General features: G+C 34.0%; 1 protein-coding gene across 2 annotated transcripts in view; it reads left to right on the forward strand.

Moving 5' to 3' along the window:
- The first annotated feature begins 3,193 nt into the window (after positions 1-3,193).
- The window catches only part of LOC126901907 (transcription factor AP-2-epsilon), a 95,165-nt gene continuing 72,006 nt past the window's right edge, over positions 3,194-26,352 (forward strand). For both annotated transcript variants that reach the window (XM_050678851.1, XM_050678857.1), the window contains exons 1-2: positions 3,194-3,387; positions 13,305-13,398. The gene's annotated coding sequence lies outside the window, so the exon portion shown is untranslated. The remainder of the gene's footprint in view (positions 3,388-13,304; positions 13,399-26,352) is intronic.

Below are 26,352 nucleotides of genomic sequence, written 5' to 3' on the forward strand. Positions count from 1 at the left end.
GAATACGAAAGAAAACGGGATGTAAAAAATAAATGAGATCTCAAAAAAAAAGAAAAAATTACAATCTTTACGATGTAGATAGAACAGTAGAGAATTTAGGAAGGAAAGAATAGTGAACGAACAGTGTATCAGCCAGAGAGATGGTTATGACAAAATAATATAGCTCGGGTGGGGGACGTTATAACAAAAGCTCGAGCTTAAGGAGAGACGAAGGACGACATTAACTCGGCGGCCACTGCTGGGACGACGACGACGACAACGACAATGAAGACGGCGGTGGCAGTTTCCTTGTTTTATTTAGAAGGGGTGAAACGGTCGCCCGGGGGTTTCGTCGGCGAGTACCGAGGGGGTAGTCCCGGCGGGGAACGCCGGCGGTTCCCCATTGGTCGGGTTCGTAAAAGTTTCGGTGCCTCAGGCCACGGCTTCGCCGCCGTCCGCCATTTCCATACGCCACCGTATATGGAGGGGCCGCTACCCACCCGTCCACCCAAACATTACCCGCTCGTCCCGTCCATCCAGTCAAAATCCCAAACGCAACGCTGGCGACCCCTCGGCGTACATTCGCTTTCAAGTTATAACTAATGTATATGTAGAGCCGTGCGTGTACATTTGTGAGTAGAAGATTCTGGAAAGGGATGGTTTCTGTTTTTCATCGTAAATGGCGGAACGCAGGGAGAAGAAAAAATATAATATTAAATATGCCTGTTCCAGAACAGACAGGATTAACCAGTAAACAAGGCATCTTTTTGTACGAAGCAAATATATAATAGAAATGTACAAACAGATGATAACACATAACTCGCACACGTTAAATACTATTATTGTATTTTTTTATGACCTGGAAAAAAAAATAACCTAGTAATTAAGTGAGACGAGATGGTTAGAGGAATTAATAGGAGTCGCTAATGTTTTCTGTTTTTAAGTTGTATAAGGTAATATCCAATCATTTAACTGCATTTATCCTTTTTTAGTAACTATTTTACTATGATGTTTACTAGCTTAGCTGGAAAATTGTTAAGAAGGGTGTTTATTTTTGTTTACTTTCCCATCCCTTATAGTATATATCATTTTTATTCGTTGTAAGATGGACTTGTACATTTTTAAACGATTTAATTAGCTTTGATTACGACTAAGACTCCCTTTCGCATTTACGTTTAAATTTTACTTTAAAGTTTTCCCTTTGGAAGAAAATAAACACCATGAACATTTGTTTTACTTGTTCATAATATTCAAAAAATTCGATTTCATTAATGTTTCCGTTAAAACGATAAGAATTACTGCGCTGGAAGTTTTATTATGTTTCAATTGGCGAATATTGACTTGAATACAACTGCTTAACATTAATTTTTTCTACTAAATTTACATTCTTATAAAGAAAATGAAAATTCAAGTGATGAGTGTTTCTTGTGTGCAGTAACACATTCATGTGGANTTACTATTGAGTGTTTCTTGTGTGCAGTAACACATTCATGTGGAACCCACACGATTTGTTTGTCGTAGGTACGTTACATACTTATTATTTNGATGAGTGTTTCTTGTGTGCAGTAACACATTCATGTGGAACCCACACGATTTGTTTGTCGTAGGTACGTTACATACTTATTATTTGGTTCAGGTGAATTATCTTCAGAGTATTTGAAGCCCATTGTGATATCACAATACAGTTAAGTACTTATGTAAATAAAACCAAAATTGACAAAATTACTGCAATACACACACCAGGCTACTCAACAAATCGTGTGTCATTACATTTGTATGTTTTTTCTAAAAGCATATCTATGACATTATTGTCCTTTTTTTTTTACCCGTATTTGAAATTAATAGATATAGAAATAAACAATCTTTTTTCTTGTTTTTTACTGCAAGAACTATTTTTTTTCTCAAACGAGATTTATCAGAATCAAAGGCCACCCTCGAATTTCATACATTTTGTTTGCATTTCAAGACGTTAGGGGAGAAGAAACGTTTGTTCCGCGAGTAAGGAATGATCGTAAGGATTTTTTAAGCATATTTATTTTCATAACAATATTCCTCTTTCAAACTATTACGTTTACGTTTTCATTGTCCTTGTATCGATTTTTGTCGTCATGAAAATGTAGTTAGGACGTACGTGTTCAATACCGTAAGTATACACTCAATTCCAAAACATTAACTAGTTTGTTCCGTAAATATCAGTAAAAGAAATCACTACTACATGGATTGTTATTAAAAAAATATTTTTATTTGGGATTTAAATACCCGTTCTAATTAATTCCATTAAATCATTTGAGTCGATAAAAAAATTTGAAAACATCAATTATAACATAATTATGTTCTAATGGTTTGAAAATTGTCAACCGCCGCGCAGTTTGATGTATAGTGGTGTATTTAGTCAATGGGTTAAGTTCTTGGGGAAAGTAACGTTTAGAGGGAAGGCTTGAGCTAATGTTATTTCAAAACAAATTTCGCTGCAACCATATAATGAGCAAATCGGAATAAACTAATTGAAAGGAATGTATTTTTAAAGCGTCAAACTAATATTTAAATAATATTTCTAGAAGATCATAAAGATGAACTCTATATCTGTTTTGATTCGACAATGAAACTAAATAATAATCGATGTGTTTTTAGTGATAACTTCGCAGTATTGTTATTTCAGTAAAATTCGGAATGTATCGTATTTAATGTAATTAAATTGGCTGCCAGCGGCAGAACATTTCTCTACACGTCATTACTGATGATTTAATTGAACTTGATATTATTTTGGAAAAACTACAGTTGAGTTGTTCAACTGCACCGGTCAGCTGCTTTATTGGTAATTTTGATTAAATTTAAGGTTGTTGCGTTTACTTCCCAAGGTGGCAACCCTTCGTTGGTATATTGACGACACTCGGTCGTTGCGACACGTGGGCGAAACGCGTGGAAAAGTAGTTTTGCGGAAACGGGAAAAGTATCGCCGATGACGACCATAATAACAGTAATAATAACGTTAAAACTGCTTAGCTCGGCGGTGCTTGGCGAGCGGAAGAGGTTGCGGTTCGCAGTTTCCCCGCGTGCGACACACTCACTATGCACGCCCCTAGGGGTAATTCACCCGCGGGGCGGAGATGGCCCGTCCCTTTGGCCCCAAGCACTCCGCCCAAAGCGTCGCGCAACCGCTACTGCGGTAGCCAGCGATGTGTTGTATCGCAATAATTGTGCCGCCACCGTCGTGTCGTCACCGTACACTGTATGCACACCGAACTAGTCGGACGTCAATAGTTTGCCGACACATTATTTTTACTTGCCTCGAAATTGAGTGGTCGCGTTTTTTATTTGCGTGTCGGTAAAAAGAATAAAACAATTACCGTCGCCCGACCGTTTGTGATCTCCGTTTTTCTGGAACGTCGTACGAGTTTTCCGAAAGGGGTAAGTAAGATAACAATGTTGTTCTAAAATAAGTATGTCGTAACGATGACCTCGGTAGGATGTTGATCTCGAGATTTTTTTTTTTTCGGTACATCCACGTCTCTTTAATATCGTATTAAAACTTTCAAAACTTTTTAATGACTTGGAAAATATGAAAATAAATATTCTTTTCGAGTTTTTTTCTGAAATATTTTCGAGAAATAATTAAATTGAGTATTTCTCTTTGAAAAGTTTTACAACGACATATTTGTTTATAAAATCTCTCAAAATGCCAATTATTTATTATACAAGATAACAAATAATTAATGTTCAATACTCATCGTTTATCAACAAGGGAGCTACTGATGTATATATGGCGGGTGTTTAGTTATTGACTGATATGATTCATAACTGCAACGTTATTTTTAAATTAAGTAGTAAGGTATATAAACAAAACACGCCCTTAAAACTTATTAACCATAAGGCAGTTAAGTAGGTTCATTTTTTTTAATAACGAATTTTTTAATAGCGTGATAATTTACTGCATTCTTTCAGTATTCACATATACTTGCAACACCCTACGAGGTTACTGGTTAAATAATGGCGTCTAAATGTCTGCGGTAGAACACGTTTTTAATGATACATAAACTATCTGTGCGTGTACTTCACACTTCTCTAAAAAATCCTATCTGTATTTGGTACCCGCTACACCTTTTTTTAATTTATAAATTCCTTTTATTTTTTAATCAATTTCTTTTAAATTATTTAAGGAAGGAATGAATAAATATATTTTAAAAAAAAATTAATTTCAACGATTAAAGGTATTGCTACTTTACCTTTTTTTATGTATAATAAATAAAGAAATACTTTTATGTGTAATGTGTCGATTTAAAGATTAAAAAATTCTCGAGTTATAAGTTTAAAATTATTATTGTATGATCAAATGATATTTCTTTTATAACAAGCAATTACTCAAATCATATAAAAAATAATAATAATAACTATTAAAAAATATTAAAACTAATAAATACGAATGATATTCCTATCGAGACTCGAGTGTTCAAATAAATAAAACAATTTTTTTTATTAAGTTATGTTTTATAAGATTGAAAAATAGTCTTGAATAATAAATTAAAATTCACATAATTTCAGCACCATGTTACAGTTTAGAGTAGTTTTTTATATTTCCGTATAATAATTTAACAAAGGATAATTTTAAAGTACTAACAAATAGGATTTGATCATTTTTTAAATTCTCGTATCTTATGTTGTTTTAAAAATATATGTAGTTTTAATTCATTATCAATGGTAACTAAATGAAACTGCAATAAATATTCGTTCTTATGAATATAAAATTGTATAATTAACAGTTCATAGTTAAAAAACCGTAACGATGAAACTGAACGATATTGACGGATCTGTTAATATGCGCTCAGTACTATTTTATTAAAATATTAGCATTTTGTTCATTGAAAGTTTTAAGCCGAGTACTATTTTATGTAACGTCGGTAATGCTGTGCAAACCTATAAATGAACTTAACGCGACGTGTCAGTTACAGTACCGAGTGTAATAATTAATTATTGAAATTAATTGTTTCCAAACAATGGTATAGAGATTTTGTTTACACAATACAATATAATTTGAAAAGTTTTTTTTTTTACTATTAATTTTAAATATAATTTACCGGGTTCGTGTATTAAATCAACAAACGTGATTAATGACGAATACTAGTTTGCTATTTTCGTGACATTTTTTATTCGTGAAATTCTGAAAAAAATAAAACACTAATAAATCAAACGCGCAATGATCATTGCTAAGGTTCAGTTTTTCTGGAGTATTTCATCGTTATTTTTCTCTGTCACTAGCAATACATATGAAACCCACATCACTCCATAGACACACTTTGCACACCGATTGACGTTTAAACATTCATCATAAATGATGGAGGTGTTTGCGTTATGTGAATTCGGCAAATGTATATGATTTGTGTTTTACTTTGAGAACATCAAGTAACTACGAACGTTAATGTTATTTATCTTCCGAATATGATAAGTAAATAAGCTGTAGCAAATTTGAGTTTAGATATTTGGACGCTCCTTACTTGCTTCATATTTGGATAAGAACACATAGGAAGTAGGCGTGTATTCCAAAAGGGGATCATCGTAGCTTTAGTGTTTCTAATCTAAATAAGAGACTTGCTGCATAACTGAATTCATATGCGAAACTTGATGGTTTCTAAGAAGATAAAAACCCGACGGTTTCTACATGAACTAAGTACGAATTTTGTGTATCCGTCAAAACATGTAATAAAACAACCGAAATTGAAATATCGACTAAAATCGTTTTCACTTTAAGTTACACATTTTGTTGTCAGTGTCTATGTATAGGCTCGAAGACGGGAAACTTTTCTCGCCGATGTGTCATCTTTTTGTCTTTGAAATCACGCATTAACTTAAAGCAGTGAGTGTTCCATATGAACTGACTCGCCGACGAACACACCAAACTGAGTTATTATGTAGTTAATCGGCTATTAAATTTGAAATTATAGCCCATAACGGTACAGAACCCTCAGGTGCAATGTACGCCGTACTGCACCCCGAGAACGTCGGCTGGCGAGGGACAAGGAAGGAGAGGGCGAAGGTATCGGAGAAATCATCGATTTGCCATACAGTCATTATCGACACGATATGGGAATTTACTGAACGCGTGTGGCTCTTTATGTTTTGGAAAAACGATCGAAATTCAAATAAGTCTCTCCCACACCGCAGTACTCGTGCTGCATGCGATCGGTTTTTTACAGTACGGCTAAATATCAGAAACAAAAACACCCTATGGGCGTCCTAACCGATCGCTGCTATGTATATCTAGCCGATGCATTAACTCCTTCCGATACACCGCCCGCCGTCACCTCCCATCCGTTTATTGAAACATCTAACGTGCCTTAGGGCACAACAAGTATCTGTGGAATGTTTCCTAAAACATAATTACTGTCAATTGCGCCTAGGACGATTTTACTGCAATAGCTGATCAATACACACCGATTTGAAGTGTAGTTTTAATTATCATTAATTGACATTACGATTCGATTGTTTTGTCTGTTAAAACACGTTTTTATAAAAAAGCATCGAGTATTGAATTTTTTTTAAACCGGACCCGTGTTGGGATCGGTGTCACGTTGGGTATCGATATTGAACAGACACGATCGCCGTTAAAGTATTACTTTTATGGTATTTCAGAATAATATGTCAAGTACACAAGAAAAATACATTTTTTTAAATTTATATCTATAGAATAGCCGAGCACGAGTAATTGTTTTGAATTTATATTCGATCTTTTTTCAAGACATTACCAGAATATTTCCAAGTGATGATATCAAAGCTAATCTTTCGAATTTTACATAACATTTAGCCTTTAATAGTGTAAAATTAGAGGAAAAAGAGTATAGATCGAATGATATTTTTCATATAGTTTGAACTGAGTTCAACGTGTGTATGGATTTCGGTTTGCAATTATGTGGTCTGGAAGCGGTCGTATCTTATCTTAAGATCACTTCAACGATAAACCAAAAATAAAAGGCGTTTCTAAAAACGAAGGTACATAATTTCAAGGGAAATAATGTCAGAATATTATGTACACACGTTTCATGGTCGCGAATACATGAGATCGGACACATTAGTCATCTGAATTGTTATTGCTGTTTGCCGAGTATATGATTCGCGTTTTGTCAACCTCTAATTAAATTTTTGAGCGTGTACACGAATCGACTGTTATTAATGTTTATTTTGTTTGGCAAACGAGATCCGTCACTTAGAAATTACCGAGACTGGCGTGAATACAGACCGAACACGATCGCCCTAAATAAGTCCACATAGTTATATCGTTTCATAATTGCCACAGTTTTCATCGTAATTAAATACTTAGAACTCTACTGCAAACGAGTACTAGTTTCGCAGCAAATTTATCGTTCACATTTAATCGACAATATAATCTTGAAATCTCCATCCGTTTGTAATTTTAATAATAATACGACCTGAAGTTGGTTGTTCGAAAGATTTACCCGGAATTCGATTAGTCATTATTGACTATTGATTAATGTATTTATTTATTTTTTTAATTCGTGAATTGTACGAATCATGCAAAAATGTGTTGATATTTTCGATAATATTAATAGGAGATTTTATTTATTTGAAATAATTCATGTATAATTCAACGGCAAAAAAAAAAAATTAACATTTGAAATTTCCCACATGGTTTATGTATGTTAATGTTATGCCTAATGAATAGTTTACAATTAGAAACTATCTCTAGGAAAAATATGAGTGTTGAGTATATTATTAAACTGCACGGCAGATAATCACGCCCAACAATCACATGAATTTAAGTGAATAAATAATAATAAATACGAACGACGTACAATTAAAGTAATAATTCTTCTATCGCGCTGTTTAATTCAATTAAGCTTTCCAAAAATCATTGAAGAAAAACTGCTTTCGAATACATGAGAAAACAAACAATAGTTTCGTAAAAGAAAATGTATTATTCAATTAAAAGTGAAAAGATTAGTATCAAATCTAATTGTCGAATTAAGATATTCAAATGATTAAAAAGTTTTAAAGTCATAAAAAATAATAATGTTCTTAAGAAATAAGTAACTACAAGTTCATTTTTATAAAAATACAAGTTTGATTTTTAAATGTTTTAAATTAGATACATAACGTGTATCAAAATAAATTTTACTAATTTAATATATGATATATAAAAGAATAGGTTATTTTTAGCAAACGTCGTAGTCGCAAATAGGAGGCGCATTGTCAACTTAAAACTTCCTGGGATAATATTAGCCCCCTCTCCGAACAGATGTCACCATTATTTTAAAATTTTGCAAGGAAAAATAAAATAATTCTTTTTATTGTTATAACTATTTTTTTTGAAATCTTGTCTTTTAATATTGTGAGTGTACAATGTCATCGGTGTAACATGCGTATTTTATTATAAACATAGTAATATTTTTTGGTTTCAATAATTATAGTTGAAATATTACAATAGTAGTAATTAGATGTATGTACACAATTGTTTTTTTGTAAATAGATAAAAATAAGGTTTTTGGAACATAAGCACTCTCAAAATCAAAATAGTATTTGCGTGCTATGATAATAATTTACAAAGTTTTTCTTCGAGAAGAAAATTTATGCTATTAATTGATTTTTTCGTTACTCAGAGAAATCGATTAAAGAGCATATATGTTGTAAACAAATTGGATTATTTGACCCGGCGAGCAACACCGATGGGGTTACGAATTTGATTAATTATGATACCTTACCAACAACAATTATGCATTTGCAGGAAATTGAATCGGCAAACCGTTTCATCGACCCCTATGCAGTTTTTTTCTACATTTCTTTTTAGTACCTATTTCCCTCTCGTGTCATCGCAACCCTGTACGGTAATATGCTTGCCGTTATCGTCGTGTGTGCGGTCACCGAGGAAATTGCAATTTCCCCACTAGGCATCCTTTAGATGAACTCCATTTTACGGCCAATTTACTTCCGGCACGCTATCCGGAAACGAACTTCCAGTACCTCCGTAAACTCGTCAATAAACTCTTAAGTACAAATCGTATTTCGCTCACAACGCCTTTAAGAAGAGCTCGTCGATAAAAATAATAATAACCTTTACCGAGTAGCTCGGCCGTTATATTTTCGGTTTGAGTGGAATACAAAAAAAAAAAATTAAAACACAATGATAATTAGAAAATACAAATTCGCCACGTGTACTTTATTGGCAGTCTGAACTTCTTTATACCGACCCCGTGCACGGCTATCAACACATTATGAATATTAATTGAAAATTAAAAATCCATTAAGCACAAAGGTCTTTTTCCATTTAAAGTTGTATTAGACTTCTCAGCGGTCACCTTATTATCAAGTAATAACAACATTTCATTATTAAAACATCACCTGCTGAATAGTAAAATAATCACTTTATTCTGACCTCAGAATCCCACTGAAAACGGATTATGATTATTCTAATTAAAATAATTTTTAATGGAAAAAATAATAAATAGAATTCAGGTTTACAAGTACTATATTTCATTTTATAGATATTTTTTACTTTCCGTCTCATTGACATAGGTGTTAATAATATTTGAAAATCGGACGGTTGCAATTGCTTCGGGCGCAAAACAAAAAACCATTCAATTTCTTTGCGTTCGTGTCATTGCTATCTATACTAATGATATTCCTCTGGACCTCCGGCTACAATATTATTTTACCATTTTGTATCAGATGTATATCGTCTCCACTTGATGTTATAATAGTTTAAAACACCGCGGCATCTACAGCGTCTGCCTGCTACAACTTTTTATGAAATGTTACATCTTGAGTGTAAAAAAAAGGATTAAGAAATAGTCTTAAATCATGTCTTTAACTTAAAATTTATTAACATTGGTAAAACATTTAAATTGAATTTATTGTGTTTTATTTATATAACAATGTAGTCATGACTAACTGGTGTGCCTTGCCGCAGTAAAGCACACGTTTTCATAGCGATTCGGTGAAATCTAATAACAACGTTATTGTGATTATGAGCGTCCTGCTTCATGTCCTACACGTGTTCCGTTGTTGATCTAATAATTATCGTCTCGGATTCAAACAACATACGATCTAGGGACTTGACGCGGGCGATTCGGTTCGGATGTAGGCGGTCTCAGATCTCCTACGCTCGCGTAATAAATATTGTATTCGGTCTGAGAAATTTCAATCTTGACTTGTAATAAAAATAATGTACGTTGTACAACAAGCCGGTCCGTTCGACATAGTAATTAAATCGGCATAAACACACGGAGTTTCTTATGCAAATAACAAAATTAAAACCCCTTCCGACCGGAGACCACCGTGTCATCTGAACTCGCCGAAGACCGGCGTAGCAGTTTTTAAATGTCCGACAATTACTTCCAATAAACATCGATCAGCTACTCCTGACAACTTGTGTACAACGTTGTTTGATATTATGGTTACAGTCTATTGTGTGTGTGTGTAACAATACAATATAACGCAGTTATTTAGCAGCTGCTCGACGCGCACAAAAGGATAACTGATTCGACAGGACATGATATATATTATGTGCAGTTAACCTGAGAGACTTCATTTAACTCCCACCAAATCGATAAATTCAACGACGGCGGTCTTTTTGATGAAATATGTGCTTCGTGTTTTGTCGGACAAACAAGTACCCGGTAATAATAGTTCCCAGTCGTTGTGTGAAATGCGCGAGACAAAAGAGTGAAATCTACGAATTGTTTATGTGATATTATTTTTTCACTTATTTTTGTAACGTTCACTCTTCAGACGTCACGAACGTTTATCGGTTCGATAAAAAACGTTTACAGATGATCGATAGGGTTAATCGAGTGCGTACAATAGCATCTGCAACAGTATAAGTCGCATGCGGTAATACTGCCTCAGTGAAAAGTACTCCTTTTCGCCCGAAATCTCAAGAATGTCTTTCCCATTCGTAACCCATCCAACTTTTACGATACAAACCGTAAAAGGTATCTCACTCTGAATGTGTGCTGAAGCTAAACGATTTGGAAACTCTGAGACGGTACAATTTTAAAGCGCTGGGAAATTCTTCGTAGACCACTAATTTTATGTTTGAATTTAAATAATCACGTGCATTCAATAAACTTGTCGTATTTGACAGCACCCATACTTACCGATCAAACCGTTTGATGGTTAGGAACAATAATTTCACACGGACAACAATCGGTTTTACATCCCGTAAATCGATCAGACACGAGTTACCATCTTTAAATTAGGTTTAAACCAATTTAGCCTTTTATTCCCTCGCAGACATCACGCAAACAAATGTTTAGGGCGTTATTGTGTTTTGTTCGTTGCATCACGTAATTAGTAAAGGTATCATGTTTAAAAACATTGTAAAAAGTTAAGTATATCTAATTGTGTGTTGTATTTCTATACGTTTCCATCATTACAACATTTGAATTCGTGTGAAAAAAGTATTGCATAATACCTAATTTAGTAAATTAAGATCATATTGGCTATGTTTGATTTTAAAAGAATATTTGACGCTCACAACCTTCCATCTTATGACTTATGTGTTACAGTAAATTTAAGTCTGGAGGAGCGACTTTTAATTCGGTGTTAAAATTTCTCGACAGTAGTTATGAAATTAATTCTTAGTAAAGTTTCAACTTGAAATCTTTCGTGTCAATTTACACTTTGAATTGTTGACCGTAAGGGGATAGTAATGTTTAATGGTAGAAAAAGATGACAGAAAACAAACTCTGTTAAGTTAGTCGCGGTGTCTTACCTCTGACGAGCACCTAGTGCGAAAGGGGTACGTTCGTGACTGCTTCGGGCTTGGCCGGCTATCACGTCACCTGGGTCGCAGTTGCCCTTTTTGTGTGCACGCCGATTCATTATCTTTATAGAATTGTTGTTATTTGTAAAAAATTATATTCGTGTACATGTTGTATCGTACAAGTATAACTCAACTGACAACATGTTAAGATGAGTGCAAACTATCTAATAACAACATGACTGGGGCCACTTGTCAAAATCGCTTTTAATTTATTCCGCCCACCGGGTCGTAGTCTGGAGTTTATTTTATTGTTATTTTTATTAAAAAACAGAAGATATCCGTCACTTGAGTATGATTTGTCGTTTGTACACTTTTTGTATAATGATTATGTACAATCTAATAATTATTTTTTTTTGTTTTTAATTTAGAGAAATTTGATTAAACTGGTGATTTTTCTTTTCTTGCCTACGTTAGTTGTCAAAGCAATAACCGTTGGGATGCCGTAGAGAAAAATCCTCGGTGAAATCATCTTAGTTTTTTTAATTTATTTACACTCACGCGCTTCAGATAATTTTTTAATTTACATGTTAATTATTTCCTCTTTTTATAGTCCTATTAGCTCTTTGAGTAATAATTTTCAGCGAAATTCCGCTTATAATTTGTACAAATAAAACCATAAAATCCGATAATATGTACAAGGTTTATTTTTATTTAAATTCATTAAAATGTTAAAAGAATCATATTTTACCAGTGTCTTTGACGATTGGATAAAATTATCCTTCAACATTAATGAACTTGAAGCGGTTACTTAATAACGGTTGTATGTAAAACGGTTTATCTTATTTCCCATTAAAAAACTGGACATTTGTATTTACCATTGTTTGTACGGACATTGTCGTTCAATTCGTTTCGGTAGTTATCGGCATAACGCGTGTTATGAGAGATAACGAGTTTTGATTAGTGTGCGTGGGACGTGTGCATTATAATCTTTGATAAGGATCTCACCTAACGTTAGTCGGACCTATTCGGATATCAGTGCAAAGCTCCGGAGTTTATTAAGTTATAATTACAGTTTAAAATTATAGAAAATATACCTGCACTGTATTCAGCTATGCAACAAATTGTTATGAATCGAGATTCTTAGTTTTTGATAAGATGTTTAGGGATCCGCGGTAGGTTATAATGGTTATTATTAGATGCGTCAATTATAGCGTTTATCGTCTGCATGATTTAATGAGACCATCAGTGTTAAAAAAATCAGAGCGATTTTCGATATTTAAAAAATATTGAGATCATAATAATTATACAGCGTACACGACTGAGTCATGTTATTAGAATGTTGGACGATAATTGCTGTTGTCTTAGGATTTTAGAATCACTATGGTTAAAACTTGCGTTATAAAAAAAATGCAAGTGATTTTTTTAGTATGATTTGTCGTTTCAATGTTATCGGGAAACGCCGCAATCCAAGTTTGAAAATATTGAGTTCAGATTTCTGCTCGAGCCAATTTATCTGTAACTAATTTGTCGTTAATGTTTTTTTTATTTGCAAAATCATATCATTTTGTTGAGGTTATTGAATTTATTTAAACGTTATTTAATTGATTTCTTACAGGAGTGAAGTTATCTTCCAACTATTAATACTGATGATGTGACAGAGTGTGCAAAATTCGAATCTGAACTTGTCAAATGTCCAATTAAAGCTCCGCGTAAGTGTAAAATATAAATTAAAATAAAAAAATCATTAACATGTCATTACATTAGTTATTTTTTAGTATTTAACACATTTTTCATAATGAGTTTGGATTGATTTTTTTACGGATCGATTGAGTTTAGAATTGGTCTAATCAAACCGAACTCGGGTCAGTTATAGTTCTTGAAAAATGAATTTTTCCTTTGTGAAAATTCTCTGTTGTTAAACGACTAGTCTTTTGCAGCGTAAAAGTTCATTAGTTTTAAGATAAAGTGGTTATATTTTGGATAGCTGAACATGTTATCAGGTTAGACGCTAACGTCCAGCCTGTGCCACTTTGAACACCGAAGGCTCTAAATTGTTACTCTGGTGCAGACTTGTACTGTCTTGATTAGTTAAATATGTTCGCCGGACAGAGTAGACGTCGAAATAACTACAACAGTTATTACTGAATCGCTGTGACGTCCGGACGTTTCGCACGATGCGAACAACAATAATACGCAGACCGCCACACGCGCCTTTATTATTATTATCATTGTACTCGTTTGCAAGATGTCGCGTGTCATCCGTCGAGTACGGTCCACTTAACTCTCAGATCGGGAAGGGTTGGACGACGGCGGTACACGACCTCAACACAAACACCGCCGGTCGTTGCCGTTGGCCCTTTGGCGCGTACACTCCTCCGCTTTGCCGTCCACGTTATATGATGACGAGCGTGTTGACAAAACCGCTGGGATGCCACACACACACACGGGTACGGTTGTTTGTGTTGCTCGCCGACGACCGCTTGCATTTTTAATAATCTGTTCGCGCGCGCTCGCCCCGGGGGACTGATTCGGCTCTAATTTACCGAAAAACTCGCGTATACCACCCGGCCGCATCGCGGGACGCTACGGGCGCGCGCGAAAGACACGTACGCTCTAATGCGGAATTGGCTGCGTCCCAATCGTGTTCCCGTCGTTTTCCGAAATCGGCTGGACGACGCAAAAGACAAAAGACTGGAATTCGTTAACGACTCGCTCTCCCCGACAAACGGAGACGGGTGAAACTGTGGTCGGGATCGTCGAGTAATTATGCGTTACGATGGCAATTAAATCGAACTAGAATGTGGAAAAAATTCAAGACGGAATCCGAGGAATGTTGAACGGACGAAACACAACGTAATATTGAGCCCACACAAACCACACGCTCGCGCGAGACATGACGACGGTGGCCGGTGTATAATTATCATTACACGCGCCCGACGTACGGCTGTCGTGTGTTTCCACGCCATTGGCGTTACCATAATAAGCGCATTGGTACGGTCAAGTCTAGTGGACATTCCACAGCGCACAATTCGAGTGTTATACTCACCTGCTGGTCGTAAAGCAGAAACTAGCGGAAATTATCACTGTCCGTCAAAAACGTCTGACGATTTTACGCTCTTAATTTCCCAACAATTGGGTTAGGTCGTGTAACAGATATTTTCCACTGTTCAGTTTACACTTACTTCCGGCGAAAACGGTTTTATTAGTTTGAAATGACTGGACGTTTTTTAAGAAAACTTTTATATTCAAACCGATTACATGACCCCGAGGTTTCAACTTATAGATTTTCTCAGTGGACAAAAATATTTGAATTGGGGTCGGTTGGCATAAAAAGTTTTGATTGGAACAAAAGAACGATTTTTTTTTTTTTTGTAATCGTGATTATTTTTAAACGTATTGAAAAGAGTGACAAGAGTTCTCTAGTCGCATAGTAGTTTTCTCGAGATGTTCAGATGTAAAAAAAATGATTTTTCACTTTTCGAGATGGACCAAGCCAACTGTAAATGTGGTCTTAAGTAATTGCCAGACACTTTATGGAATGGAAATAATAATTATAATGGATAGGGTTTCGACCGCCTCATTAAGCGACACGACCGTCTGTCAATCGGGACGGGGAAAAATCGCCGTGTATTTATCCGGTCCGTACGACGATATCCACAGACACTCACACGAACGCTGCTGTCCATTTGTGTTGTCGTCCCGTGACAAATCGTCGTGGCCAGAGAGGTTTTTTTGCCCAGGGCACGTGTATCGTGCCCGTTTATTAGTCGACAAATTTCACGGTGCAGCCGCCCCAGTCTCCATATCCATCGGTCAGAACCGCCGCCGTTTGTTTTTTAAATACATTGCAGCATTTCATTCGTTATTATTATTATTATTACTTTTTCGGGTCTATCTCCGGCCGTGTCTCCATCTCGTTCGTTCGTTATCGTCGGCTGTTTTCTTCGGACCGGCCCGTTTTAATGGGAATCGATCTCGGCCGCTCGCGCTGTTCATTTTCACGTCCCCCGAGGCCGGCCGCCACATCTTTCCTCATAATACACTCCGTGGCCCCGTAAGTACTGCGGCTCGAGCGGAGTTATTCTGGAAGAGCGTGCCGGTCCGTTTCGGGTTGATTTAGACGATTCGATTAGTTTTGTATACACAAGAACAGCATATAACATTAGCTTGTATACATACGCCAGGCAATCGGATAGAATAATATTGTGAATACCTCCGGGCGGTTGGCATTATCGGTGTGCATGTGTTTTTATTTTTAAATAATGAATTTTATTTAAAGTCTCCGTCGGAAAAAATACACACTGCCCGTTATGATTTCATATTCGTGCCGACATGAATTTTTTACACACATTTTTTCACTATAGAGATTATATGTCAACAATCGGGTACCACCAAATAGTACTTGGTACATATTTCATGTCGTCCGACGAAAACCAAGTGTCAAGTGGGTTTGAATAATAATTATTTCCCCCTCCACAAAAAATTGAAGTCGGCGTGTGAATAATTATTTTGATTTTAGCGTAGAGTTGTCTCTGTCGTCTGAAATAGCCGCGAAACACAATTTAGTAATTTAATAAATCAATAAGAAGAGCGACTTATTTGATGAGTAAACTTGTTGAGAATTGTATTTTTTTAATACTTGTTCATCAGTGTCTTTTTTCATACGCGATTTTGCCAAAAAAAAACGGTTCGTTAAACAACAATGTTTTTCGTTCGTTCCCCGTACTCGGGTGTTATTTTTTTTCTAAAGAATAGTTTGTTTTTTTTAATCTAATATTCAATTACTCAATGGATGTTGTTTTTTGTTTACGCCGGTGAACTTTTGAGGACACTCAAAAACCGAGATAATGTTACTTATTGTGAGATTTGACCGCAGAGGCATTTGGAGTACTCGGTCGCGTGTCGTGCGTTACTGGGCACGCGTATCACAGCGCCGTCAGGGCAAGTGTGTAATATCATATCTGCAGCCTCAAGTGATAGGCCAATGGTTTTTTGTACGGGGATTAAAAAAAATAAATGAAGAGAATTACTAGTAATAATAAATAAGCCCATTACGCGCACTTTGGGCGTTTTGTAAGGCACACTGTGTATAATGTGCGCACTAATAGAACAAGTACACATGACGCGAACAGTAACAAAAAGGCCTTAAACTAAGTACGCCGCCCACTCGTATATTAATTAACGGAGCGTGCGCGACCTGGTCTCTCTTTCTCATTCTCGCCATTCAATTACAGCAGTACATGTATTATGTCTTTACATTTTTTTTCTTATTCAGACACCACTACTTTGTGTTTGTTTAAGAAACCGCCAGAAGCAATCGGTGCACACGTCTGGGAGTTTTTTCTCAATTTCGTTACTCGACAATTGAACATATACAGTCTACGAGTCAACGACAAATGTACACTAACATAAGAAAATAATCGATGCCCTAAAAAAATCGCTTCATAACGTTCTCGATAAATTGTTATGTAATTCACTATTTGACAAATAAGATAAAAAAAATTCAAATTTAGTTTTGTTAGCATTCAAGAACTTAGGGCGAAGAACGTACGGATTCGATAATGTTAATCAGCTTTGGTGTTTTACACATTTAATTAAGTTTGCATTTTTGTTTTTCAACTTTCAAGTTAATCTTTACAATTTTCTCTCGTGTACGATTGGGTCTCGTCCAAATGATATTTTACCGTTTAATTTGAACGAATATAATATTATATTATGAACTCGTATTACGATGACTCTTATCGCCAAAAAACGTACACATATCAGATACCCGCGACCAGCGTACCAATAATAATTAGGGTGTCTGAAATATTTACCTGTAAAAAGTAATTTCCATGTTCATAAGAGACTTTCATGTTTTTAAACGAACAAAAACCGAAGAAATCTTCCTAAATTACAGCAATAATTATTCATAATTTATCATTAATGCTTACATAATATATTCTGTGGAACTTTGACCAAGAATTAAGAAGCAAATAAATGACTGATAATTATTCATAAGACAAATTGGACTCTCATTGGTTAGTGGTAACACATGAGGAACAAGTTTTTTCCACGCCCTCTGCACACGAAGCTGTTTTTTAATAGTAGTTTTGCACTGATTTGAATAAAAAATTCAGACGCGTTACCCAAGAGATGTTAAAATAATCGATATGAATAAAATTGTACGTCTAGCTTCTAGTAGAGTTCATCAAAACGCGTTTAAATTCCGTTTAAAAATATTTACTAATTGCAGTACAGTGTGCAAGTTACAATAGTGTTGAGTCACTGCCGGAACCTCTTGTGCAGATGACCCTTTTCGTAGGTCATCGTCTACACAGCGGCGCAACAATAGAATTTAGCGTACACACTTTAAGTAGGCAGTGTTTACTTTGTTATGATTTTTTATTAAACCCTATTATTTTTTGTAACACTATTCAACACTGTGATGCGGCGCACGTCGGCTAGTCATTCTTGTTGAAGTGGTTTTTGTTTCTATAGTGAAGCTTTTGAAATATATAAATACTCTTCAAAAGAATAAAACGTATTTTTATAAAGTTATTGGAATACAACGAGATGAAAATGAATCTCATTATTTCTCGCAAACGTCTCAATTAAAACTACGAAAATATAGTTTGAGTAAATCATATTGTTATTGCATCAAGTTGAATATTTGATAATGCAAGTTTAAATTGTAAACTTAAGGTCGTATTGGCGAAAACATATCATTAAACTAAAGTTAATCGATTTTTTCTGTGTTTTAGTTGAATCGACATTTTATTTTATTCCACGCTGAATTTCAAATGGTTATTTAACCATTTTAAGTCAATGAGTAATTCTAGAGACGTATAGTTGAAATCGTAATGCACTTTGATCTAAGCAAGTGTTGACTAGAAAATGATTTTTTTTTCTTTAAATTGTTTAAAAACTCAGTAATTTAGAAAGTTGCACAATTATTTCGCTCGGAGGGTTTACTCACTGTAAATTAAAAGTAATTAAACATTTTAAAAAGTTTATATTTTTAGCCAGACATTTCGTAAAAAATAACAAATTCCGTTAGCGCGTCCAACAACAATAATTTTTTTAAGAAAAAGGTCGAAAATCTTATCTCAACTAGATTATTTAGCTTCGTTGTATTTCTTATAAAATTTATCGTAACAGTTTAGATTTTATTTTCTTTGAACTTTTTACATAAAACACAGGTGAAAATCATTTATTTTATATGAAATCTAATCTAATCGGATGATAAATAAATAAATCACAGACAAATGTGTACTTATAGTGACTAGCAATTTTCGAATATAAATTCAACAAGTACTTGTTGAGGAATAAATTTAAAGAAATGTATTTTATTTGTTGTGGACCAATTATCACTCACAATCATGGGATCATTGAAAAGTATCATAAAATATTGTATACGTGTTGGCCTTAGACTTCTAGTAAATAGTAATTGATAATTTATTCAAATCGCATTTAACTTGAGTTATCCGCCGTAGAAAAATCGTTCGAAACTATTTTATGGTAAAATCTCGTTGCACATCTAAGCTTACATTTTTTTATGTTTTATAGTCGGCATAAATTAAAAACCGAGTTATTATTTACTTCAAAATGTAGCGTTAAACTATAGGCCAACATTGAAATGGCTGTTTTAAAAATAATTCATACTACAGCGTTTATGTAAAATAATAAGCTATAAATTTTCTTGTTTTGTCTCGTTAAATGTTAAGGATATTATTATTGATGGTCAATAGCAGAAAAACTTGAAATTTTGCATAATTTTCCAATAATTTTGTACTTGTTTCGGTATCGGAATCGACAGTGGAATATTCCATTAAATCCGCCGGTCCCACGGTAAAAAAAAGAGTAGGTATCGAAATTCAGAGTATAATAGGCAGTTTCGGAACTGTTACTAGAGCGATTTGTGGCGTACATGTCTCCCGGGCGAATTCTATATTGACCAGTTAATTGCCGTTTGGCTTTTTACTTATTGAAATAATAGTGGTGCGAGGGACGAGGGTGAACATAGGGAAACACGTAAAGCATACAGTAGCTGGCGGAGGTCTTGGTCCGGCGTATACTTTTTGTATGGGAAATCTCAGGAATCGTGACAACCCCGAGCTACCGCTACCGATTATGGAAATTAAATTTTTTGTTTTTTCAAATAATTTTTTTAAACGCGGGGTTTTCACGTAAACCCTAGTGCGTGTGTGTGAAAACAATATAAATATTGCCGATGATGATGAGTATATGGTTGAAATACGTATTATTACAGCACGGCGTTTACACAATACTTAATATTGATATGTCTCGGGGGGGCGCACGCCGCCGTCAATCACACACGTACAGATCGTTGCTACTGTTCAGACCTATCATTATGTGCGTTCACATTGACCATCGGACTCGACGGGGAAATTATAGCAATCAGTAGGTATGCGTGGACATTTGCACCGGCTACCGTTTTTTACCGTCTCACAAAACTAGCCGGACGTTCGCTGCGCGGTCAGAACACACGGACACCTCCCCTGGCGCACATTGCCGTCACTGTCGACAATACACCGGGGCGTGTTATTAGTGTAACATGAATACATCGATATAACAGTTCATACATATTTATAAATCATAAATTCGGTAGTCTCATTGTGGACAGCCGCACAACAGATATCTGTCCGCACCGATCTGTGTAATTACTGATGGTACCGGCAAAACCCTTAGGGTTTGCGCATGTTATTACTCCCTACGAGTGTTTTATTCCATTTCGGTGTAATTATTGTGCGCCACTTTTTTATTTTACCGAGCAGTAATTTTAATACGCTCCGTTTTTTGTGTATCCAATACACCCCGGATGGAATAAATAGCCAATTATTTCGTACAAGAGATTTCTTTGTACTAACTAACGACAAATATTTCAATAAATTTAGTTGGTTTCTAAAAATGGACGCATTAATTTCGTTTTCTGACTTTTCGAATCTGTTTAGTAGGTTAAATTATTATTTTTGATTACTAATATTTTTATAACGCTTCTCGTAAACTTTTTAACTTCGTTTTATCGATAGCTCGTCCATTAATACGTTCAATCGTTTTCAATTGTTGCCTATTCTCCGGCCGTTTCCAAAGCACATCATGTAAAAAAATAAGCAACAAACAAGAGAGAAATGTCCGTCTATGCATAACGCTGGACTGGGTGCAACAAACGCCGCAGATAGCTTTAGGTTATATACGTCATATGGCAAATTTAATTAATGAGTAGACAATTTCGTAAATAATGATGTTTCTAATAAGTCTACAGCCTTTTTCTAGTAATAATTTCTAAAAACTCCGATTGTAGTATTTGTCACAACTTATTCATAAACAATAAATTAATGAGAAAAAATATGTAATTGTTTATAAGTGTAGGGTTGCGATCATTATACTTAGTTGTTTAGCGATTGTCAGAGTTCAATAGCCCCATCCTGGGATTTATTGACAATTATCCGGATTAAGCCTAATGGATCGTAAAGTACATACAATTTATGTGTCGCCCGATGATTGAACCTCAAAAGAAGGGTGCAATTTTGTTCACACTGTGATATGTACATTTTCATTGTAAGTTTTGATGTTGATTTTTCAATAATTGTGAACCATGATCGTTTTTCTATTATTTATGAATGAATAATTTTGAAAATCTTAAAAAAAAAATGTTTTCGGTGTACTTAATGAAGACAATATTTTTCAAAATAAATAGTGAAGATTCGATGAGAAAACATCAATATTTTATTTGAGTTTTTTGTTTTGAAGTTCGATTCTAAATTACTTAGTAGGGTGATTAGCCCTGTAATAGAACAACCAGTGATAAATAAACATTGTTAATATTATTTTATACTTTGCTTCCTACTTAACAAAATGTTATAACTTTATTAATTTATAGTACACGAGTTTACTGCCAAAGTATAAACTATAATATTGATATTAAACGGTATAAATATCCAATAGCAGAGTTTTTTTATTTGAGATTTGATAAATTTTATCTTAGATATGATTATGTATTAACTTAAAAATATAATATAAAATTGTGACATATAAAATATTTAAAAGGTTTGAGGTTCTATTTATTAATTAAAATTTCGAGGAATATTATGAAAGAAACAAATAGTCATTATAGAAGGCAAAAACTTCGGTAAAATATGATTAAGGAAAAATTCGTTGTGTGATTGTTGGTTAAATGTTTTCAATAGATCATCAGTGTACACTTTTTAATGCGTAAAGGTTCGAGTGCGTGCAACAAAAATCGAATATTAAAACAACTTTGATGTCAGCAAAAAGGGGTTAGTTCAAACGAAGTGGATACCAAAGATTTGGAGCGAATAAAATGATTATGAGACTATCAGCGCCGCCGCTATTGGGGGTGCAGGATGTGGTGGTGTGTTTTTATTCGGCCTGAAAGATTCAAATTACAATATTTTAAAATTGATTTTCTTTGCTGCGACCAGACCAACCCGTCCGTGAAATTTAAATTTGCCAGAGAGAGGAGAACTCTACAAGGGTCGTCCGACTGAATCACGTTGGCGTGTAAATGACGTGTAAACACCACAAGCGTCGTACCTACTTTATTATGAGCTCGCAGTGACACTGGGTATGAGCCAATTAACCATGTACAGTACATCAAAAGACTGCAGTTTTCCCGTCCTGGGGACTGCTAATGTCTATGTACTTGGCACGAAAAAGGCCGTACATTATTGTTATTGTGTTTTAAACGCGAAAAGTCTTAGGATCGCTTTTGCAGGACAGATGTTAGTTTGAAATCGGAACAGCAAAAGGATACACTTGGCAAAAAGTGCGTTCGCCGCAGGTGGTCGTTTAACTCTTTTTTTTTTTTTTTGCGAGTTCTATGTGTTATTACAATGGATCATCGATAACATTCATGAAATCTGCTTTTTTATCCGGACAAAATAATACAACGTCGGACAATTTTCTACGTTATATATAATAATAGGGTTTGTTACGGGTTTTCTTTTATAGCGAGTAATGTTGTTTTTTTTTTAGTATTGTTATTCTTTATTTTAGATTCTCCGAGAGAAAATTAAATATTAACTTTCAAAACTTGGCCACAAGTACTCGAATAGTTTTTATTATATATGTTTATGAAAAAAAACCTCACTTTGTTTTGTTAAACAAACTTTTTAAAGAAAATATAATTATTAACCGTCGAAGAATTTTATTTTTGAATACGCTGCAGTCGACTGCTTACTTATTCTTTGGTAATTTTTATTTTTTAATCATCTATTATGTACACTTAAAAGAAATTTCACTTTACCGAGTTTGTGAAAAATAAATTCTTAAAATGAGATGATGTTTTCTCGTTAGTAATAGTAGTATTTTGGATGTTGTTATGTACTGAGCCATTTCTGCTGTCGTATTAAAAAAATCAACCATTTTTTTTGCTCGAGTCTTATTTTTCAGTTTGTCAAATGAACTAGACAGTGTTGTATATTTGTTTCAACTAATCAATATTCATAAGATTTTTGTTTTTGTTTTGTTAAAAAAAAAATGTCTTGGTAAAAATAATTAGAACTTGCGTCGTAGAACGATTTATTGGATGACTTCAAACATGCCTATTTATGTATAATGTTATTATGTTTATCGAACATTGCACTGAATAAATTTCATGGTACGAGTTATAAATCATATCTGCTGGTGGGTAATAATGTACACATAAAAAACAAAATTAATATCCAAAAGAAAAAGGCGAATAACATCGATTCTCTTTGCAGTATATTGGATATATTTATTTGATTTATTCGACTTGTAAATTGTTAATCGATCTTGTAGGCACTTAACGACCAAATGAAATCTGGAAAACTTGATCAATTTATCTCGTAACCGTCGTGTTCGACGTTGAACATTTTTTATAAGAATCATTTGGCGAATACGTTTAGACGATTTTGAGCATCCGCATACGACAGAAACGCGCACTTTCGTCGAATATTCTTCGCTTTGATTTCCCGTGTAGATCCAATACATTCATCGTGTGAGGAGGGAAACAATGGGCTAATGATAAAATGGTGCACAGTATTTTGGAGGATTTGTCGTGGGGCCATATTGAGCTTTTGCGGTAGTAAACGGTATAAAAGGGAGGGTAGAGAGTGAATTTCGCGCCGATCAATGCGCTCCAGGCGCAAACTCTGGCCGTCTCACCCGTTGGCCACCCCTGGCAACCGCGTCGAAAGTACTTCCATCACACCTCCGTCACTTCTAGTCGGTGACGGTCCGTGTAATAAAATTTGTCGACTTTGTACAGAGTACAGGAGAAAAAAAAAGACATCGCCGATTTTATTAAAATAAAGTGTTTACAATAACCCGAAACAAGTATTAATTTAGCCCTATCTTTTATTAGTATATTCGGAAAACCTCTAACGGCATGTATAATGATGTAATAAGTCTTTATACAAAATTCAAGTGAAATTATAACAACTTGTATAAACAATCCAAAAGGTTTACCCAAGACAATTATTGATTTTAAAACCTAAAAAATTCATAAAGTTATCAAAAATCGCTGAGATTTATCGTTATAGAATTTTTGTCATCTAAATAAAACTGATTCGAGTATTAATTCTACTCTGATATAAGTTATTTATATTCTTTAAAATAAAAATGAATTTCCGATATGAATTCACAATACTGTAAACGCTCTTAATTTTCTACTTTTTTTTTTTTTTAATGTGCTATTTTTTTCAAAAATTTCGGGTAAAATATTTTAATGAATAATATCGAAAATTTGTTAAAAAAAAAAAAAAATTATAGTTTAATGATTATTTTCAGTGTGTATACGAATGTATTTTAAGATTTAAGAGAAGTGATCAATTATAATTATGAAGAGTACATATTATATTGTTTTAAAGTTTCATTCATATTATGGTTTGTGTAGAATCAGAGGAACGTATCAACCAAAAAATTATATTTTCAAACAATTTTACTAAATTATTTTTGTTGAATTTTGTTTTTAAACCGTGTAATTTTAGAGGTACTTTAACTAAAGTTATAACTTCTAACGAGTTCTATTGTTTGTAAAATCGATTCAACGAAGAAAAAAATTCAGTTAAAAAAATANCTAAATCAAATATAAAGAAATAAAACTAAATCTATTCTTTTTCACCTAAAAAAAAAATATTTATGATATTTTTTAACAATAAAAGATTTTGAGTTAAGGATTTAGAACTGATATTTACTGTGTCATACGGTTCATTTGTATTCACTGAGTGTGCAACGTTCGGCTCCCCGGCCAACAAATCATATTTGTTTGCTACAAAGGCATTTTCGCCAAAAAAAAAAGAAAAAAGAAGACAATTTCGTATCGAATCTTAAAAAAATCTTCAATCCCATCGAACGCACGAGTACAACATATCATTTATTTATATATGCGGACGTAAAAGTATATCAATGGGATTGATACAAATCGAATTCCGTTTTGAATTGAAAATCCGCTTCGATATTGAAATGATGTTTGGAAAAAGTGAACATCAATTTTTTTTTGAATGCCAACGTAAAAAAATATGATACTGTAATAATTTCAGAATTTAATTTAGGATTTTGCGACCAGAACTCGGCAGAAACTTATTATTATTACGAGAGTACATAAAGAAGTTATTACCTGAAAAGGTTTCGAAAATTATTACTTTGTTTAGAACTCATTTATCTACCAGAATAATATTTGACCGTCGACCAAATCGGAAAATATACTAATGTTGGAGTAACTATGGATCTTTCGCAGATGATAATGCTAGTGGAAGTATTTAAATATAAAAAAAATCTCCGTTTGATTATCATAATAATTATAATGGGCAAGCTTTTGATACTATGGTAGTTGTTGTATTTTGAGATTCATAACGGTTTAGACAATAGGTACGCCGCTGTAGATGGGACTAAGAGATTTTCCGCGTCATAAGCATGTGGTTAATGAATGAAATAATTATATAGTGTGAGCATTGTACAAAACATTATACTATTATGAAGTGTAACGAGCACGCTGGACTCTAACCGGGAGTATTATTATTATTATTATTATTATTATTATATTTTATTCGCTTCACCACCCTCAGTATATCCTTCGTCTGACCACAACCGTGTTCATGTAGCGTATCTCTGGAGAAGATCTTAGTGTAGTTGTAAGTGTGTACGCCCGCCGTTTATGATTCTAAATGTTCTTTGCAGTTAATATACTACGTTAGGTTCTTTAAGCAATCGATAAGAAACACGCTTAAAGTAATAAAAAAAATAAAGAAAACGTTGTCCCAGATGCTTGTCGCTAGGCAGTGCTGCAATTGTAGTGTAAGAGTGCACTATCACCACGATATGTTCTATGAGTTATTGATGGGCAGAATAACACTTTTTATATGATTAATTTAGTATTAATATTATTATTCATTAAATAATTATTGGTCTATTAAAATTTGTAAATTATCGTTATGGCAATTTAAATCATAATTTATTATAATTATACATAGTACTAAGAAAAGTATATAAAAATTTATATTTCGGTTCTTTAGAGTTTCCTATAGGATTAGACTTAAGATTGTATAGACACCGAATGTACCAATAAATTTATTGTAGTCTTATATTTTTTTGGTATTCATTATTTAAGAGGCAATTTTTTGTCCTTAAAGACCTTGTCTAATGATTAGTAACGTTTATAAACACATAAATAATAATAC

The sequence above is a fragment of the Daktulosphaira vitifoliae genome, unplaced genomic scaffold, assembly GCF_025091365.1.
Source record: "Daktulosphaira vitifoliae isolate Bord-2020 unplaced genomic scaffold, ASM2509136v1 Scaffold_1, whole genome shotgun sequence".
In the NCBI taxonomy this organism is placed as follows: Eukaryota; Metazoa; Arthropoda; class Insecta; order Hemiptera; family Phylloxeridae; genus Daktulosphaira; species Daktulosphaira vitifoliae.